The sequence below is a fragment of the Kogia breviceps genome, chromosome 12 (assembly GCF_026419965.1).
Source record: "Kogia breviceps isolate mKogBre1 chromosome 12, mKogBre1 haplotype 1, whole genome shotgun sequence".
Classification (NCBI taxonomy): domain Eukaryota; kingdom Metazoa; phylum Chordata; class Mammalia; order Artiodactyla; family Physeteridae; genus Kogia; species Kogia breviceps.
Window position 1 is genome coordinate 20,055,188 of NC_081321.1, and position 14,093 is coordinate 20,069,280.

Below are 14,093 nucleotides of genomic sequence, written 5' to 3' on the forward strand. Positions count from 1 at the left end.
GGTCACATTTTTTGGACCCGTTTTGTTCCGTGGGGTGATACTTCTGCAAGTGACCTTCACCAGGATAACTGCTGGATTAGCAGTGCTTGAGCTTTGCTCTCGACTCTGAACACGTAGGGCTTGATGAAATATAAACACTTTGTGGAAATCAGGTATACTAATGAAATGCAAATAAATTTATTTGAACGTAAAAAACTAGGGGCCTTTTCCCCCTTAAACAAGCAGTTTAACTTGGAAAGTGTACTAGGATTTTAAACAGTTAATTGCTTCCGTGGCTGCACCCTACAGTGGAGCCATTTATATTTATTCATATGCTCAAGGTTAAACGTGTAGCTTTCCTCATTGCATCTGGCTGCCGATTGACCAGTCACAGCCATCTTCACCTTGACACTGTAGTTTCAGTAAAGGGCAGGGACTAGGCCTAAGCCCAGTTCTCTAAGTAGAATATTGTCAAGTAGAGGACTACTTTAGTCCACATCACTAATGATGTTTACAATAAATATCAGGTCTTTTGCCCTGAGATTTCACAGTGCGCGTCTCAAAATTAGCGTCTGTCTTTTCAAATAATATTGAATCTTCACATAGCAACACAACACTTCCTGGATTATTTGAAGCCCAAAACGTCCCCAGCTTAAATGCAGAGCAGCACAGAGTATCTCTTTAAAGACAGTGGCAACTAAAGAATAAAGTGTGGAACATTATGGAATAGCATTATTTGTTTCATTACACGGAATAATTAAACTCTCTATTAGAATTTCGCTACATGGGAAATACCTATTACGGGCATACCCCATTTTATTGCCCTTCCTAGATATTGTGGTTTTTTACAAATGGAAGTTTTGTGGCAACCCCGCATCGAGCAAGTCTATTGCCACCGTTTTTCCAACAACATCTGCTCACTTCGTGTCTCTATGTCACATTTTGGTAATTCTCGCAAAAAATATTTCAAATTTTACATTATTATTATATTTGCTATGGTGGTCGGTGATCTTTGATCTTGCTATTACAAAAAGATTAGACTCACCGAAGGCTCAGATGGTGGTCAGCATTTTTTAGCAATAAAGTATTTTTTAAGTAAGGTATGTACGTTGTTTTTTTGGAGGTAATGCTATTACACACTTAATAGACTACAATATAATAAAACTTTTATATGCACTGGGAAACCAAAAACATTGGTGAGACTTACTTTATTGAGATATTTACTTTATTGCAGTGGTCTGGAACCAAACCCACGATATCTGTGAGGTATGCCTGTTCTTTAAAATATCACCAAGAGATGCAGCTATTTTTGCATATTATCTAGGGATTTCATTATTTAACTGACTTATGTTTTCTTCAGGAAATACATAGAGTAAGCAGAATTATTTTGGGCTCTTAAAGATTAAGGGAAAACTACCTTTTCAAATTGTTTGAATGGATACATTTGAAATTTTCTGTGAGTTGAAATAGTTCTAGTTTAACAAAGATTCTTAGGGATCATGCATGTTTAATTTTGCCAAATATAATTTCTGCCTTCCATACTCTTAAAGCATTTAGTACTTTAATCAACTGGCCACAGGAGAAGAAGGTACGGGAAAGCCAGGGAGCCATGGGTGGCATGAGACAGTGGACACCTGGTTGGTACGAAGGGGTGTCATAAAAGTGATGGAAACAAACTAAGACCGACACACAGAAGTGAACAATCCAGTCTAGTCAAGGCCTCCAGCAGCCCCTACAGTCCCTCACTGTCAGCCAGGTCCTGATGGCAGTGAGTGGAGAGCCATTGGAGCGTTCAGAGCAGGAGTGTGGGATCCGATTTGTATTTAAGAAAGACCAACTGTCACCCTTTCTACACGGTGTTAATTAACTCTTAAAACTGAAGTTAGTAGAAAGGTTTATAGTCTAGCAGCCACTTTGACAGTCAGTCAAAGCAAGTCGGGTTGCTCACTTTTTCCTTAATTTTATATGTTTATTTTATTACTATTTCCTCCCCCGAAGTATTTTATTTTGACCTCGAAATGTTTACATACTAATTTAGCTTAGAAATATATACCTGAAAGGGAACACATTTGATATATAAAGTTTGCCTATTTAAAGTCACCCTCGTAGTCATTAGTCAAGACAATGTTTTGTTGAAAAGTTTGTGAACTTAATTCGTCGTAACTGTAAAAATGGGCTTGTCAGAATTAATGGGCTTGATATTTATGATATTATGAGTGAGAAGTCTGTAGATGAAAAATAACATTTATTTTTATCTTCTGTTAAGTAAAACAGTGGGTTTCATTGTAGAATGTCGTAAATGCTAAATTAAGGAAATAGATTCCTTATACCTGAATGGAGGCTATAAAGTTTTGAACATAATATCACTTGCTGGCTGAGTGACTCTGGCCGAGTTACTGATTCCTCTGTACCCCAGTTTCCTCACTTGTTTCATGATAATTCATGTCGCACAGAGCTATAGATGAGTGTCAGAAAGATTAAATAAAATTTTATACACACACGTATATTATAATATATAAAATACATATAAATATATATATACACAGTTAACTTTGCATCTGTCACATAGTAGAATTCAGTACGTGTTAGCTGTTTATTATTGTTGTTGCTAGATTAAGTAACAAAAACATGTTTTCATTTGAAGGGTTTGGTTTACAATCAAGGTACCAAAGTGTATCTGCTCTCGGAGCAATAACACAAATCTATTTGTACTTACATCCATCTTTTAAAATGTCACCAAGTTTTCAGTAATTTTTTTTTAGTAGAAATACATTATAACATTATTGCTCACTGCCAGTTTTCCAATGAACTTATTAAGAAAGAGAGCCATGAAATAGCATATGTAGTAAAAAGCATGATTTAATTGATGCCAGAATTCAGGGTTTTTCACATGAAGACTCGGAGAGTGTGATGTCTTTCCCAGTCCTGGGAGCTCAACGGGAGTTAAACCATCACAGAACTTGGCACTATACATATGCCCTCCAGCTTTCTGTAAAGGGCCACAAGGTAGACTGGGACACCAACAGAAGACGTAATTGCAAAACAGATGGCTTTTTATGTTCCTTTTTAAAAATAATACTGCAGCAGGAAATGGAACCCAATGGTACATTATTTTTGTATTTTTTACTTAGATTTTGTGCCAGTAAAATCAAGTTGTAAGGTCCACCTTCCATGAACATTTAAGAAAATTAGCAAGAACAAGCAACGCATAGTTTTTTCATGCCAATATTCCTATGTCAGGGGCAACCCCCATTTTATGGTCCGTTTTCATTAGAGTTCTTTACAAGAGCAACTCCCTCAACATCTTCTGTACTGGGCGCTTAATTAAGTTTAATCATTTAATTTCAGTTTTCAGAATAATCTAAATTAGTATTATTCCAAAGATTGGCTCACATCCATCCACGTGACCTTGATCGAATGATAAAATTTGGCTAGACCTCAGCCTTCTGTGTTCAGTGAAATTATTATACTAGTTGTTGGCCGACAGGTTGCTAGCTCCAAAAGGAAAGATATCTTATCCACTTAGTTTCAGTGAACTCTATGAAATGAGTGACCTTTATCTGTCTGGAGAAAGTACCATCATGTGCGCATCCCTCCTTGACATCTTTAGGTGTAAGGAATCCACAGCTTCCTTTGAACTTTCACCACATAGAGCCAAATTATTTTTGAGTGATTTTGGTAGGCTTGTGACTTAGAAAGAAGAATACGGCAAGGCTGGAATAGCAGAAAAAAAGAAGAAAAGTGCACGTGTTATGGTTAGTAGCATTCGTGTGGAGTGGTGGCATTCCAGTTAAAGCTGACTCAGGGTTACTACCACTAGAGAGATTTTGACCATCATGAATTGGCTTACATTGAGGGCTCTAGGGGCTTTTGGAGGCCCTGACCTAGGCTGAATTGTTCATTTTTACGTGTTGGTCTTGGTTAATTTCCATCACTTCTTTGACATCCCTTCAGACCCACAGAGTGGCCATTGTCTCATGCCACCCTCCCCGGCCTCTCCCTGCCTTGTTCTCCTGTGACCCTTTACAAGGTATGAATTTCCAGGTTAAATTCCCAAGCAAAACACTTCCTTTATCAGTGTTCTGTCAGCCAGAACTCAAAGAAGAATTCAATCTAATAAACATGTCCTTGTATTTCCATGGGGTATCAGAATGATTTTACAAATGGTAACCATTCTGAGGGGACAAGGGAATAAATGACTTTTTGGTGGTGTCAGTTAGTATCAGATTAGTAAAAGGAATTATTTCAAATAAGAACTTGCTTTTGAGATTAGCTTTGGTTACTGGAAATATATCTCTCTATTCTCTAAAATGGGTAACTGTAAAGATTTTGCTTTTTCTTAAGTTGTAATTATTACATAGAAATCCTGTATTTCTGCTCAGAGCTTTAATTGACAGGTCAAAATTTACTCAGATTGTTAGTTCAGAAATAAGTACTGTCCTGACAAAGTACTGGACTCCCAAAAGATTTTTGATACTGCTCTGTGACCTGTTGGTTTACACCTCTGGGTATGGAAGAAGTCTCCATTTCAAAATCATAGATATAGGTTTAACATTATATGTGATTTAGAAAAATATAATTGTCCATAAGCTATCTGGAGATGAGCTTTGAATAAGAAACTCAACTGAAAATAATGGCTTGTCTAACACTAAATTTGATGCTAAATTAAAAAACTAAAGTTACTAGTTATATTTATTTTTAAAGTTTTTTTTTTAAAAGATGGTTCTTAGTAGAAGGATCAATATTTTCATATTATAACTTTAACTTGATTTGTATCATGCTTATACCAGTTGCAATTGAAATTTTTTAATATGGGTGCTAATCCTAATTATCATTTCTAATCTCCGTTTAAAAACTTTGAGAGTATTGGCTGCTCTTAGGTACATGGTGTCATAATCTAAAATGTCTTTATTTTCAGGTGCTCTTATTAAAATAAAAATAATGTTTCCAAAATGTCACTTTTCTATTGATTTTTTCCTTCAGGAAAAGAAATTTCTAATTTTTGAAAGTTATAATTTTTACTTCCATACACAGAACAAACTTTTATTGAATTTACACTTTGAGCCAAGCCCCACACTAGGTACATTTTTTTTAAAGGCATTCTATTTCTCACACATGCCACCTGAAAAGTTATGCATCTTAAGTAATAGACTCAGGATTTGAACCTTGGTAAATGCTATCTCCACTAAATCAATGGTCCCTTGGAAAAAATGGCTTATTCCAGGAAGTAGTTTTTAATGGTGTGAACTTAAAGAAAATGCCAGAAATCTCTAAGAAGCTTTGCTTAATATTAAAGGCAAGAGTTAAAAATTAGCACAAATATGCAAACGTATTTTATTTAGGCCTCTAAAATAAATATGGACGTAATTTTCCAAAACTGGAGGAATAATTTGTTGGCACTGAAAAATGAATCTGACCATGAGACACTCATTTTGCTGGCATGAGCATTTATTTATCGTAGGTTCTCTGAACTAAAACTGTAGTTTCTTAGCACGATTTAGTTGGTTTACCTCTTCTCTTTCTCCTGGAATGGTAAGTTTATACCTACTGTCTGATTGTTGTTTATTAATAGAAATAATTTCCAGGGAGGTGATAGATGAGTTTTCATAGTATAATTTAGGACATTTTAAGCACACTTATTTAGGTACAGTGAATCCTTTTGGAGAAGCCTGCCTTATTCTTTAGTTTCTTTATTCACCCCAGTTTTGAATATATGCCCCCAAATTACAAGGTTCCTGACCTTGGGAGAGTTAGTTATTTAAGCTCTCTGAGACTCACTTTTCTCACCTTTAAAATGAGGCCAGTGATACCTAACTCACTGAACTGTGCTGTGAGGAATAAATGAGACACGATACGCTGTGCTTGGCAGATGGTCGGTGCTCATCGCAATTCCTCGCCATGGTTGTGGAGTGGTCATGCGCACGTGTAATATTTGGGAGATGTTAGATCGTTGCATGTGTTTGAATGCTGTGATCTGAGGATGAAGAGTAATAAAGAGCATGGGTTTATTGGATTTAATGGTTAATATGCACATACTGCTTAGCTTTGAGAACTTCTAAAAACATACTATTAAAGAAAAATCGTATGATTTAGACAGGTCCCTGAAAAGAAAAACATAAAACCCATTTTTAGAAGAGATGGCTTTATCGTGGCAATGAAGACTTTCTGTACAAGCAAAAGAGAAAGCTAGGGAACTATTAAATATTCTCATTTGTTCTATATTGTTCCTGCAAGTAAAACTTCAAACAGCGTACCCATCACTGCTTCTCAGTGCCTCAAAATACATTAAAGGGCTGGTAGAAATCTTATTTTTACAGATAGGCAAATTTTCTAAAAGTTAGAAGTTTGCATCCTATAGTATAAAATATATTTTATAGGCCTTGTGCCCCCTTCCACTCCCCACCCGCTAAGTCACTGAGTAAGTTTAACAGAGTTTGACCAGTTTCTCTACCCTGGGGTATCAGAACCTTTATCTTGCTGTGCATTGTCTCCCAGAGATGACATGTTATGAAATGTTTCTCAAAATTGTTGGACTGAGGAACCTTATTTCCCCATGGTGCATCTCTCAGGACTGCTGTTCTCAAGAATTCATTTTGGGAGGCTCTTATTTTTATTACTAAGGTCATCTTCCTTAGCACCGCTTTTGACGTTGTGTACCTTTTTGTAACAACCCATTTCTGTGACACCATTTGCAGAACTGCGTTATAGCAAAATAATGGTCTCGATAAAAGCAACTTACGTTTGACTGAGTTTCCAAAATACGGAACAAGAGTGTCAAACATGCATAACCTGAACATTGCAGTTCAGGGGCAGGTAACCTATGCCTGGCGTCTGGAGGCACTTTTCCAAAAACTGTTACCTGATTCTGCCAAATTGTGGTTTCTTATCGCCTCTTTTTTTCCTATGTTTTCACTCTCTCTCTTCTCCTCTCACATTGTGCTCCATCCTGTCATGCTCTCCAGGTTGTTTTTCATCTTCAGTTCCTTTCCCATTTCTACAGGCAGGCAGCAGGTACCCACAGACATTTTTTCCCCTTACATCAGTAATATTTAAACATTAAAAAGTTAATACTTTTTTAGTTGGTAGCAGTTACTCTACATAACTTCATTTAATTCCCACATCAAATTAGTTTTAGAATGAGATAATGTAAACTCCCTTTAGTAGTTGTTTTTTTTTTAACCAGTTTTCTACACAAAGGAGAATTTTAGTATCTGATTATTAGTAGTTCTAATAAGTATTCAGAATGTATCGTGTTCATTGTGCAAATCTCTTTCTCTGTGATGCAGAAAGAACTGGGGGCTAGCATCAATATTTGACTTAATTAAAGTAACTAGCTTGAATGTGAAGATTTTACTATAACCCAGTTTATCTGTATACTGTTTTTCCAAAGAATTCCTTGATATGCAATGTGAGATCTTAAGCGAAACAAACAATGAAGGAAATGTTAAAATTGGTAATAACCCACCTGTATGCTTGTGTGTAGTGTCCAGGGAATGATGGGATTTGCTCAGGACCTTGATGATTGCCATCATAAGGAAGTTATACCATTTAGAGATACACAGTCAATTCTCGTCATTTGCAAGAGCCTTTGGTCACAACAGTTTCATCAGCTGATCAATATATCACATTGTCTTATGTGTTTTTCCATTTAAAGACACTTCATTTAATCTATGTTGTTGATTCACTAACATTGAATTCACAGCCAGCAGCGCTATAACACATGCCTGAACATAGCTTATTTTTCTCTAAGTCACATCACAGCCTTCTTGCCCTTAGGAACCCTAGACGGCACTTCAGCACGGTACTTGGGAACTGGTTTTAACAGTGAAGTCACCAACAAAAACTACAAAAATGCAAAGCACGGCACTAAATAGACTGAGGAAAGACACTTGTTGACAGCGTGGAAGCTGAAGCAAGACAGAGCACTGATTTTGTCCAACCTGAGCTGGGAATGTATAGGTCAGGCCACTCCAATTTTTCATGTCTGTGAATGGCCATGAAAGTGCCACAAGTATTGATTTGGGGATTACAAATTAATTTTAGTGAGTGGGTGAATTCACAAAGAAGGAATCCACAAATAATGAGGATTGAATAAATTACTTGACTAAAGCACTGGTCTTGGGGGAACATGTCTCCACAAATTCAGGTGCTTAATTCCAATAGACATTTTTTTTTTAATTGAAGTGTAGTTGATTTACAATATTGTGTTAGTTTAAGGTGTAAAGCAAAGTGATTCAGTTATTTTTTTTCAGATTATATTCCATTATAGGTTATTATAAGATACTGAATATAATTCCTTGCTCTATACAGTAAATCCTCATTGCTTATCTATTTTATGTATAGTAGTTTGTATCTTTTTTTATATTTTTCCTGTGGCCGCACCACGTGGCATGAGGCCTCTTAGTTCCCTGACCAGGGATCGAACCCATGCCCCCTGCAGTGGAAGCGTGGAGTCCTAACCACTGGACCGCCAGGGAATTCCCAGTAGTTTGTATCTGTTAATCCCATACTCCTAACTTGTCCCTCCCTCCCTTCCTCTCCCCTTTGGTAACCATAAGTTTGGTTTCTATGTCTGTGAGTCTGTTTCTATTTTGTATGTAGACTCATTTGTATTATTTTTTAGATTCCACATATAAGTGATACCATATAGTATTTGTCTTTCTCTGTCTGACTTCCTCCACTAAGTTTAATGTTCTCTAGGTCCATCCATGTTGCTGCAAATGGCAATTTCGTTCTATTTTGTGGCTGAGTAATATTCCATTGTATATATGTATACCATATCTTCTTAAGCCAGTCATCTGTTGATGGGTATTTGGGTTGTTTCTATGTCTTGGTTATTGTAAATAGTGCTGCAGCGGACATGGGGGTGCATGTATCTTTTCGAATTAGCGTTTTCATTTTCTCCAGATATATACCCAGAAGTGGGATTGCTGGATCTTATGGTAACTCTATTTTGTTTTTTAAGGAACCTTCGTACTCTTTTCCATAGTGGCTGTACCAATTTACATTTGCACCGACAGTGTATGAGGGTTCCCTTTTTTCCACACCCTCTCCAGCATTTATTATTTATAGACCTTTTGATGATAGCTATTCTGACTGGTGTGAGGCGATACCCTGTTGTGGTTTTGGCTTGCATTTCTCAAATAATTAGCTGTGTTGAACATCTCTTCCTGTGCCTGTGGTCCATCTGTATGCTTTCTTTGGAGAAATAGCTATTTAGGTCTTCTGCCCATTTTTGATTGTGTTGTTTGTTTTTTTCATATTGAGTTGTACGAGCTGTTTGTACATTTTGGAAATTAACCCCTTGTCGGTTGCATCATTTTCAGATGTTTTCTCCCAGTCTGTAGGTTGTCTTTTTCTTTTGTTCATGGTTTCCTTTGCTGTGCAAAAGCTTTTAAGTTTGATTAGGTTCTATTTGTTTATTTTTGCTTTACTTTTGCCTTGGGAGACTGATCTAAGAAAATACTGCTACAGTTTGTTGCAGAGAATATTTTGCTTATGTTCTCTTCTAGGAGTTTTATGATATCATGTCTTATATTTAGGTCTTTAAACCATTTTGAGTTTAGTTTTGTATATGGTGTGAGGGAATGTTCTAATTTCACTGATTTACGTGTAGCTGTCTGGCTTTCCCAGCACCACTTGTTGAAGAGACTGTCTTTTCTCCATTGTATATTCTTGCCTCCTTTGTCATAGATTAATTGACTGTAAGTACATGGGTCCAATAGACTTTTAAGATAATAAATGATTCTTGGCTAAAAGAACACTTGTTCCCCAGTAACATGCTACTGTATAAACCTAGTTCTTCATTATAAAAATTATTAAAATAATAGTGGTTTGAATATAGAAACCTCACAATGACAATAACTGAACTCTGTAAATACCCTTGCAGTAGAACCTTACTTCTACCTACAAAATAGGTAGGTTTCCATGGAAAAATGTATTCCAAATTCCAACTGAGATGCCAAAGCCCTTCTGCTTCCTGAGTCCTTAGTTCCAATGATGACCAATCCACCACGCGCACCTACAGTGTAGGTCTTCCATTCTCCCCTCTAGTCTAGTTCTGAGGCTGGGAGCGGAGCTTAGGAGTCAGACTCGGAGGGTATAAAGGAAAGAACAGGATCACAGATTCTAAAAGAGAGTACTAGGGGCTTCTGCTGGGAAGACATATTCTTCAAATGACTTTCATGAATAACCCTGATCATAAGGGAAGGGAGGGATGATTGTCAGTGTAGCCCCAAACCTGACAGAAGCCATATTCTAAAAAAAGTGACCCTCCTATAATAAAATTTTGGACCATGTGGTTCATTGATCTGATCCATAAAGGCATTTCTTACCCTCCTTAAGGATTCAACTTTGAAAGATATTGTTAGTGGTGTTAAAAACGCAGATGCTGATCTTCTCTGTGATGAGCCGCGGTAGGAAGTCTCTGATCAAGAGGATAAATACCCTGCAAGTTTATGTTAACTAAGCAGTATGACTCTCAGTGTTTTCCCACAGCATTACTATACTCTGTAATATTTAACAGATGTATGTGTTTTATGTTCATTTGTATTCACTTAATGATTTAAACGTTCAAGGTGAAATGTTGATAATGCAGATAGGAAAAAATGTGATGGTATACTAAAACTTTAATGGAACTTAATAATGAGCCTCATAAATTTCTTTGAAATAATATAGGTTTCTTGGTGGGGGTGGGGAGAACTTTTGATGAGATCTGCTGTCTTTCGTGTTAGGTTTCCCAAGTTTAATATCTTTTTAAAAATAATGGTGTTTACTTTTTTATTTTAATTATTAAAATTTTTGTACGATTTTAAAGGTTACTTTCCATCCACAGTTATTACAAAATATTGGCTATATTCCCAGTGTTGTACAACACATCCTTGAGCCTATCTTACACTCCGTAGTTTGTACTGACCACTCCCCCGTTCCTATATTGTCCCCCACCAACTGGTAACCACTAGTTTGTTCTCTGCATTTGTGAGTCTCCTTCTTTTTTGTTGTATTCACTCGTTTATTGTATTTTTTAGATTCCACATATAAGTGATATCATATAGTATTTGTCTTTCTCTGACTTATTTCACTTAGCATAATACCCTCCAAGTCCATCCATGTTGCTGCAAATGCAAGAAGTTCGTTACTTTTTATGACTGAGTAGTAGTCCACTGGATACGTATACCACATCTTCTTTATCCATTCATCTGCTGATAGACACTTAGGTTGCTTCCATATCTTGGCTATTGTAAATAATGCTGCTATGAATATTGGGGTGCGTGTATCTTTTCAAATTAGTGTTTTTGGTCTTTTTGGATATATACCCAGAAGTGGAATTGCTGGATCATATGGTAGTTCTATTTTTAGTTTTTTTGAGAAACCTCCATACTGTTTTCCACAGCAGCTGCACCAGTTTACATTCCTACTAACAGCGTAGGAGGGTTTCCTTTTCTCCAAGTCCTCGCCAACAATTTGTTACTTGTGTTCCTTTTGATGATAGCCATTCTGACAGGTGTGAGGTGATATCTCACTGTGGTTTTGATTTGCATTTCCCTGATGATTAGTGATGTTGAGCATCTTTTCATGGGTCTATTGGCCATCTGCATTTCCTCTTTGGAAGAATGTCTGTTCAGTTCTTCTGCCCATTTTTTAATTGGGTGGTTTGTTTTTTTGATGTTGAGTTGTATGAGCTATTTATATATGTTGGGTATTAATCCTTTATGTCATATCATTTGCAAATATTTTCTCCCATTCAGTAAGTTGTCTTTTTGTTTTGTCAGTGGTTTCCTTTGCTGTGCAAAAGCTTTTAAGTTGAAAGGTCCAAGTTTAATCTTTTAATGAAACATAAGGGACTATGTATTAAATAAATTTTAATTCAGCTTTAAAAATTCAGCTGTTTTTCTTTTTAATGAAACAATTTAATTTTAATATATTGATTTACCACAATATATTAATGTTTGACCATTTTTTCATCTTAACTTATCCCAAGGAAGAATAATACATATTCTATTTTTAGTAAATAGAGTCCCTGGCAGAGAAGGAAACAAATCTTATTTTAAGTCAGAACTCTTATGTTTCCTTTCCTTAAATGTTCTCTAAATGTATTAGGGACAGTAGCACATAAACCTCTTATTTGACACTTGGAGTGCACACCAGCCTATAGAATGCTCAAAGAAGTCCAGCAGCAAAGGAACTTTTTAAACTTTGTTTACTGGATTTCTTACATTTCCTCGGCCTTGGAGCCCTTTTTCCCCAGAAATTTAACATCTTACAGATTTCCTAACTGAGGAACACAGTTTGGGAATCAGCTTGCTGGAGGCAGATGGTCCTTCCTCTGGGCATAAAGGGGGTTAGCGAAGCCACCTTGGTGCTTCAGTGGAAGCAGAGAGAGCTGAAGTGGCACTCTGGGAAATTACAGCGTGACAAAAAGGTTTCTTTTAAGACTTATTTATTATTTATTTGTTGGTTTTATTTATTTTTGGCTGCGTCGGGTCTTAGTTGCGGCACGTGGGATCTTTCGTTGTGGCCTGGGAGCTTCTCTCTAGTTGTGACGCGTGGGTTCCAGAGTGTGTGAGCTCTGTAGTTTGCAGCATGCAGGCTCTCTAGTTGCGCATGGGCTCAGTAGTTGTGGCACGTGGGCTTAGTTGCCCTGCAGCATGCAGGATCTTAGTTCCCCGACCAGGGATCGAACCCGCGTCCCCTGCATTGCAAGGTAGATTCTTTACCACTGGGCCATCAGGGAAATCCCAACAAAAAGTGTTTCTGTACCTTCCCTAGAAAAAGTAATTAAGATTATTCTCATTCATCTCACATGTGTTCTGACTCATCTACCCAGGTGACCAGGTACCCTCGAGCTGTCTTAGGCCCTTTACCAGAATGTAAAAGGACTAAGATACTATTTGTAAAATACTATTTTATAGGAAAAGTTTGTATTGTTTTTAAAATATTTTTTAAATAATCAATTAATCCTGAAATGCCAGTGCCATTGTAAACTGTTAAACAAATTTAAATGTTTTCTTTAATTAAATCAATGTTTCTTACCTCTCATAAACTTTAACATTCTTTTTTTTAAAAAGCAAAGAAATAGGAAGATCACAGGACAATGGGCAAACATCATAGATTGATTAAAGATTTATTAACACAGGAAGTGTTGAGATTTTTAAAACCCACAGAAAAAAGAATTGTGTGTAATTGATTTTTAGTAGGCTAATAATAACATTGTAATCAACAGAAAACAATCAAGGCATATTGTTTGACCATATGAGAATGCAGAATTTTCTGCTTCACCTATAATGCAGCTAAACAAAATATTAAACACTGGGGAAACACAGCAAGTTTAAAAAAAGTTTACATTATTAGAATAACTCTTAAATTGAAGACAGTTAGAAAATGAATGAGTATTTGCAGTGCTGGACACCCTATGCCAAACAAACAAGACAGGAACACAACCCCATCCATTAGCAGAGAGGCTGCCTAAAATCATAATAAGGCCACAGACACCCCAAAACACACCACCAGATGTGGACCTGCCCACCAGAAAGACAAGGTCCAGCCTCATCCAGCAGAACACAGGCACTAGTCGCCTCCACCAGGAAGCCTACCCAACCCACTGAACCAACCTTAGCCACCGGGGACAGACACCAAAAACAACGGGAACTACGAACCTGCAGCGGGAACGTCCTGCGAAAAGGAGACCCAGACACCATAAAGTAAGATGAATGAGAAGACAGAGAAACACACAGCAGATGAAGGAGCAAGGCAAAAACACACCAGACGTAACAAATGAAGAGGAAATAGGCAGTCTACCTGAAAAAGAATTCAGAATAATGACAGTAAAGATGATCCTGGGCTTCCCTGGTGGCGCAGTGGTTGAGAGTCCGCCTGCCGATTCAGGGAACACGGGTTCATGCCCTGGTCTGGGAGGATCCCACGTGCCACGGAGCGGCTGGGCCCGTGAGCCATGGCCGCTGAGCCTGTGCGTCCAGAGCCTGTGCTCCGTAATAGGAGAGGCCACAACAGTGAGAGGCCCGCGTACTGTTGTCCAATAAAATGGACAACCTGGAAGAAATGGACAAATTCTTAGAAATGCACAACCTTCCCAGACTGAACCAGGAAGAAATAGA

General features: G+C 37.3%; 1 protein-coding gene across 5 annotated transcripts in view; it reads left to right on the forward strand.

Annotated features, from left to right (window-relative positions):
- Positions 1-14,093, forward strand: part of RASSF8 (Ras association domain family member 8) — a 130,995-nt gene that overhangs the window by 94,920 nt on the left and 21,982 nt on the right. The window contains exon 3 of one of the 5 annotated variants that reach the window (XM_067008927.1): positions 8,887-8,921. The exons of the other annotated variants lie outside the window; for them this stretch is intronic. The gene's annotated coding sequence lies outside the window, so the exon portion shown is untranslated. The remainder of the gene's footprint in view (positions 1-8,886; positions 8,922-14,093) is intronic. 5 annotated transcript variants of the gene reach the window in all.